Source organism: Herpailurus yagouaroundi, unplaced genomic scaffold, assembly GCF_014898765.1.
Source record: "Herpailurus yagouaroundi ecotype Mexico unplaced genomic scaffold, PumYag 28, whole genome shotgun sequence".
Classification (NCBI taxonomy): Eukaryota; Metazoa; Chordata; class Mammalia; order Carnivora; family Felidae; genus Herpailurus; species Herpailurus yagouaroundi.
The window spans coordinates 93,456,900-93,464,378 of NW_024412376.1; the positions used below are offsets into that span (position 1 = coordinate 93,456,900).

Consider the following 7,479-nt stretch of genomic DNA (forward strand, 5'->3'; position numbering starts at 1 on the left):
GCTAGTTTCCCAGTCTAGAGATAATACAGGTCAAAAAAATGGAACAACATGTGAAGTGCTGTACTTAACCGCACTGAACTTTTTTGTGTGTGGTATTTGACAGTGATTTGTATATTTTTGTATCATGTATAAGGATATCTCATGGAGAATTTTAATTTCTCTACAAATAGTAAACTATCATTTTTATTTAAGCTGTCATTTTATTTCCTTTATATCTATTTTTTTTAACCTTTTCTTTTTGTTTTGTTTTTGAAAGTCCAAAGCTAGTACCCTGCTATCTACCTGAATTTTGGAAATATTATAGAAACTGAAATTTGATGAGCCACCAGAAAATAATATTTACATAAGGTTTATTTTTATTTATTTATTTATTTTTTAAAAGCGAGAGAGAGAACAGAGAGAGAGTGTTTGAGCAGGGGCAGAGGAGGGTCAGAGAGAGGGAGACACAGAATCCGAAGCAGGCTTCAGGCTCTGAGCTGTCAGCACAGAGCCCTATGCGGGGCTTCAACTCAGGAGCTGTGAGATCATGACCTGAGCCGAAGTCGATTAACTGACTGAGCCACCCAGGCGCCCCCAAAATCAAATTTATATAGAAGAAACGGTTTCAAAACACAAAATCATTTTGAGTTAACAAAGTGTCATGTTTTGAGTGGTGGAAGAAGTATTTCTTTATTGTTTCTTAGCACAGCAGTTATGAATAATCACCATCCTTGGATACCATCCATCTCCTGCTCTGCCCTGCCGCAAGTCAGATTATGACTGGGACTAGATGTCATTTTGAATACAATAAAATCCACAACCATGCTGAGGTTCCGGGAAAAATATTCTCGCAATTACAAACACTATAAAAGAAAAATGCCTGGAAGTTGGTGCTTTCACGAAAATGTACATATTACTTGGCGACTTCTTGGATGTATCTGAAGAAGGCAGCAATAGGCTGGGATGAGGTGACCTGGGCTCCTATTAATTGATAGAGAACGAGGGAGATATTTTTGGAGAAATAAAATGTTAAAGGAAATAGTTTGCTCTTCATCTAAGGAGCAACTGTCAGTAACGTTGCAGAAAGAAATAATAAAGATTCCTATATATTTGATTTTAATCTATTTTCTTTACTCAGATCGCATACATTTGAAGATCAATGAAGGAACTCTAAAAAATATTTTCTTTTGTGCTATCCAACTATGTATTTGAACTGAAACCGATGTGTTTTTCTCAAGGTTTCTTGTTTGTTTGTTTGTTTGTTTGTTTTAGTAAGCTCTACATCCAACATGGGTCTTGAACTCACCACCTCGAGATCGAGTCACACACTCTTCCCACTAAGGCATCCAGGTACCCCTGAAATCGGTGGTTTTTAAAATTATATAAAGGATGCCTCTGCTTCCCCTGCCATCCAATCCCACATTTCAACATTGTTATCTGTGTCTATTGTTGCATCAGATATTTACTTCTATTATGATGACCAGCAGCAGTACAATCAAAATTTTCTTTCATGTTGAAACATTCATTCCTATTATGTGCTCTGATTTTGTTGGTAAAAACATACAAATCTATATTCTTTCCCCCACATCTCCTATTTGAACTGAGTTGTTTTTTATTGGTAGCTTCTAGCCCTCTTAATACAAATTCTGGCAAACAAGAATAGTGTAACACTATCCAGATGGCTTTCTAAGCAGGTACTTTTGGGTATGTAAATACGAAGGTCATTCATCTATAACAGATGGGCGACTTTTGCATTCTGTTTATGAGGGTGAGTCCAGCTTATTTCAGGTTCTTCCTTCAGGAATTTAGAGTTCTTTTAGAGCACAAAAGGAGGCTTTAATACCCTTAGAAGACAGCTTTGGTTAGACCATGGTGCTCATAACAGTGATAACTGAATAATCTCCATGATTCATCTCTACAATTCATTTAAGAACAAAACATATTTGTTTTATGTCAATATTTGCTTCTGTGAAATGATTGTTTTGTAGCCTAGTTCCTTCAGAATTTCACCCTTAGTATTCATAAAAGCTACTAATAGTGATGTCCATTTCCTGACACTCCATGAAATCTGTGAATCATTTCTGACACCTCTTACCCTCAAATTAATGCCTTTTTTCTTCATGTGGATTTAGATCAATAGCAATATAAAGAAAGCAACTCTCCAATATAAATACTCTGTGTTTGTGATGCACAATTAACCTTTAAATTACACTGAGATTTGAGAAGAAACACAAGATATTTGCCAATTTTCCCCATCAGTAATAAAACCAGTCATTTTCATGTATCACTACAAACTAAGCACTATAGCATTTCATGAATTTCATAAAAATATTATTTTTCAAGTTTGCAATGGGAAGAAAGAGTTTGTCTTTTTTATTTGGAATAGCACAGTGACAATGTTAGGTATATTTTTATTAGAGATTTTGATAGTTTTAATAACAATTCTACATGCAATAACAAAAATACATTTAGCTAAGTTTAGTGATTTTTCTCCGTATCATTTAAAAAATTTTACTTAGTAAAGTGAAAGATAAAAATAATGAATAATATTGTGAAAGCTAATTGGGCATCATTCTAGTTTCTACTTACTGTTTTCTTTCTTTTAAAAGTAGGCTGACAAAGATTTCTTGGATATGACACCAAACGTACAGGCAACAACAGAAATAATAGATCAGTTGGACTTCATCCAAATTAAAACATTTGTGCATCAAAGGACACTATGAAGAGAGTGAGAAGATAATCTATAGAATGAGGAAAATATTTGCAAATCCTATAACTGACAGGGATGGGAATTCAGAATATAGAAAGAACTCCTATACTTCAACAACAACAACAACAAAACAAACAACCCAATTCAAAAATAGGCAAGGAATTTGAATAGACATTTCTCCAAGGAAGATATACAAATGGCCAATAAGCACATGAAAAGATGCTCAGTAATGTTAGTCATTAGAGAAATGCAAATCAAAACCATAATGAGCTATCACTTCACATCCATTGGAATGGCTGTAATTAATAAACAAAGAAACAAACAGAAAGAGAAATAACAAGTGATAAGGAGGATGTGGAGAAATTGCAACTCTCATGCATTCCTGATGGGAATGTAGAGTAGTACAGCTATGGTGAAAAACATTCTGGTAGTTCCCCCCCAAATTAAACATGGTTGCCATATAATTCAGCTGTTCCACTTCTGAGTGCATTCCCCCCAAAAATGAAACCAAGCACTCAGCAGGTGTTTGTACACCAGTGTTCATAGAAGCAGCATTATTCACAATAGCCCAGAGGTGGAAACAACCAAGATGTCTGTCAACAAATGAATTTTTTTTTTACCGTTTATTTATTTTTGAGAGGCAGAGAGAGAAAGAGCACGAGTGGGGGAGGGGCAGAGAGAGAGGGAGACACAGAATCCAAAGCAGGCTCCAGGCTCAGCTGTCAGCACAGAGCCCAACACAAGACTCGAACTCACAAACCACGAGATCATGACCTGAGCTGAAGTTGGAGCCTTAACCGACCGAGCCACCCAGGGGCCCCAAATGTTGTTGTTGTTGTTTTTAAACAGAACAGCTTCTTTATTTTAAAGTTTATTTTATTTATTTTGAGGGAGAGAACAAGCACATTCAAGAAGGAGAGGGACAGAGAAAGAAGGAAAGAGAGAGGATCTCAAGCAGGCTCGCTTCTATTAGCATGGAGCCCAATGTGGGGCTTGATATCATGAACTGTGAGATCATGACCTGAGCTGAAATCAAGGGTGGGATGCTTAAAGAACTGAGCCACCCAGACACCCCCAAATGAGTGTTTTTTTTTAAAAAGAGTGGTGTATACCCATACAATGGAATTTTTCTCAGCCTTAAAAAGGAATGAAATTCTGATCCCTGCTACAACATGCATATCATAACTACTACACCAAATGAAATAAGTCAAAACACAAACATGACTTCATTATGTTAGGTATTTAGAATAGACAAATTCAGGGACACCTGGGTGGCTCAGCCGGTTAAGAGTCCTGACTCTTGATTTCAGTTCAGCTCATGATCTCACCGTTAGTGACTTCGAGCCCCATGTAGGGCTCTGTGCTGATAGTGAGGAGCCTCCTTGGGATTTTCTTTCTGCCTCTCCCTCCCTCTCTCTCTCTCAAAAATAAATAGATAAACTTAAAAAAAAAAAAGAATAGACAAATGCATAGAGAAAAGTAGAATAGAAGTAACTAGGGACTAAAGGAAGGGAAGAACAGGGAATTATTATTTAATGGACACAGACTTTCTGTTTGATATAATGAAAAATTCTAAAAATGGTTAGTGGTAATTGTTGCATGACATCATGAATGTACTTAATGTCACCAAATTGTACTCTTTAAAATGGTTAAAATGGTAAACTTTATGTTATGTATATTTTATTACACTTTTTGAAAATAAGAGAATTTTGAAAACAGTAAGCCAAAGAGTATTTTCAGCTGCCTGTATATGACACCTGCCTCTGTTTAGGAAGTGAGAGGGATTGGACTATCTCAGTTCAATAAACTAACTTTCTTCTGTATAAATCTATAATTCCTGTATCTTTTTTTGTGTGTGATTTTTAATCCCTATTTGGTTTTGCCCTGGGCTATTGCATAAATTTTTCCTTTTGCATTTTTTAAGGCTTATTTATTTATCTTTAAAGTAAGCTCTATGATCAATGTATGGCTTGAACTCATGACCCCAAAGATCACGAGTCACATGCTCTACCAACTGGGCCAGCCAGGCACCCCTCCTTTTGCATTTTTTTGAAGCTCTTATTGCACTGGGAGCAACCTTTTGGCTTTGGCTTTTATCTTAGATGATAATCTTATTCCATAAGCTTGCTGATCTTGTGACTTGCTTCCTAGGTTTTCACAATATGCAGCCTGATGTTGATAAATCCAGTGTTACCACCACATGACATGACCTAGATAGTACAATGTTTGCCTTCATAGAATTTATGTTCATATAAATGTCAGAGGAGCAAGTAAGTATAGAAAGAAAGCCAAGGGCATAAAGCTTAGTTGCTCTTTATTCTATGGATTCATATGGTCTATATTAAAATTTGTAACTTAAACATTCCCATGAGCTTTTAATGAATAATACCTCAATGCACCCATAAGTATTCAGGCTATTTCTCATTCCTGTCCTTTTGCCTGAAATGGTCTGTTCATATTTTTGTTTTTTACATGAGACTCAAGGTCAGAGACTGTATCTTATTCATCTTTACATTTCCAATCCTTAGCACAGTGCTCAATCACTCTTGACTGACCTATACCATTTAATAATATAATAATAATATTTTCTCTTTTCCCCATTCCATACATTTTGATATGCATTATTTGTTTTAACCTTTAAAATAACTTTAAAAGGTAGGTATGTTGTAATTAATCTACAAATGATAAAACTGGAGGTTGGGTGGTTTCCTGAAGGTGAAATAGCATCTCAGTGGTAGAACCAAATTCTCACCGGGGTCCCTTGCTTCAGGAGTTGATATATGTTCAATGACATCATAGTTACCTCCCTGAATATCATTCAGATAACATTGTTAGGGTAGAATACTTCATCCACACTCCTCCTGTCTCTTTCCACATTGAGACAACCGAATTCATTGTGTCCCAAAGGAAAGAGTTAGATTCACCTAGCTGGTCAATCTGAAAAAACTAAATTAAGCATGCTTTGCTTAAATAAGCTCATCCCATTTTTTCCTTTGGGAGGCAGGTGTCTGTAGATAGCACAGATTCTCCTCACTACTTCCAATCCATAAGTCTTATCCAGAACTAGGTGCTTAGGTCTGTTCAAATTTGGAGTTTAGCTAGGGAGTTCATTCAGTCCTTGTGCTAAATACATTCTCCAACTTGTAGTAAAGTAATAAATACAGTAATACAGATTATGCTTTCTTTTCTACCTGCATCCCTTTGTCTTATCAATTTGTTCAGATTCCATCTAAATTGTAATTAGATGTTCCACAAAGATCCCAACCTTCCTGGAATAATTTGGGCCTTTTAGAGTGTAGAGGAGGGAGTGTAAGTTGTGTGAGAATATGGGTCAAGAGAATCTTCAGCTCACTGTGCCTCAGTGATACCTGGAAGTAATCACTAACTGTCTAAAAGACATCTAACACCTACATAAAAACAAGTTTTGATTTTTATCTTATCGTTAGTTGCAGAACTCAAGCATAAGTAGCACTCCATCACTGGCATAGATATTAAGTGGATTCTCAAAATATTGTTACCTAAAGATGACCTTTATTTGTTCTAATAGAACTGAGAGATATAGGGCCACTTCCCAATGAAGTTTAGTATTTGGCTATTAAAATAAAAGAGAAGGTGGTGCATTCTCTTGCCATTCAATCAATGGACTCCAGGTGCCTAAAAAAATTATATCAGATCTTAAAAGTTTGTCACATCTAATGCAACCATTTCTTTTTAAATGAAAATGAGCTTCTGGCATATTTTTATATGAAAAGCACATAGAAACAATCTAAAGCACATAGAAATAACCTAAAGAGATGTTTAGTGCATTTTTTGTTTTTTCTGTAGAAAGTTATAACACATTGCCTGAAAAACTTTATGATCAAATCCTTTCTTTATCTGACTTGTCATTATTTAAAAAAATTTTTTTTAAAGCTTATTTATTTATTTTTAGAGGGAGAGATAGTGCGCAAGTAGGGGAGGGGCAGAGAGAGAGAGGGAGAAAGAATCACAAGCAGGCTCCACACTGTCAGGGCAGAGCTTGATGCGGGGCTTGAACTCATGAACCATGAGATCATGACCTGAGCCGAAATCAAGAGTTGGATGCTTGACTGACTGAGCACCCAGGTGCTCCTGACCTTGACTTTATTTCATACAATCCCTTCATTTCTTATAAAGCTTATTCCACAATATACTAGTATAGTATATGAATAAACTGAGTTCATTTAAAAAATAAATTTCTTTTTTTTTTTTATAAATTTTTTTTTTCAACTTTTTTTTTTTTTTATTTATTTTTGGGACAGAGAGAGACAGAGCATGAACGGGGGAGGGGCAGAGAGACAGGGAGACACAGAATTGGAAACAGGCTCCAGGCTCTGAGCCATCAGCCCAGAGCCTGACGCGGGGCTCGAACCCACGGACCGCGAGATCGTGACCTGGCTGAAGTCGGACGCTTAACCGACTGCGCCACCCAGGCGCCCCTAAAAAATAAATTTCAAACACTAAATCAGTTATCTATGTTTATAAAATATTACTGGTTTAAAGTTTACCTGTTTTCTGCCAAGAATATAAAGGCGTGGATACTTCACTTAATATAGCAAATTTCTTAATTTTTCATCCTAGTATAAAAATTCCATTGTTTCTGAATTACTCAATGTGTTTAATCCTGAACTTAATGAACTGTGACTAATTTTTCAGCAATTGGTCCTTCATTTGTTTAATATGCTTGACATATAACAATCAAAGGAGTAAATTTACAAACACTGTCACCTGGGGCACCTAGGTGGCTCAGTCAGTTAAATGTCCGACTTTGG

The 7,479-nt window shown here is 36.1% G+C and overlaps 1 long non-coding RNA gene across 1 annotated transcript in view; it reads left to right on the forward strand.

Moving 5' to 3' along the window:
- Positions 1 to 7,015, forward strand: part of LOC121032459 (uncharacterized) — a 32,977-nt gene extending 25,962 nt beyond the window's left edge. The window contains exon 3 of the long non-coding RNA XR_005791291.1: positions 6,970 to 7,015. This is a non-coding gene — a long non-coding RNA (uncharacterized LOC121032459). The remainder of the gene's footprint in view (positions 1 to 6,969) is intronic.
- Positions 7,016 to 7,479: the final 464 nt, after the last annotated feature.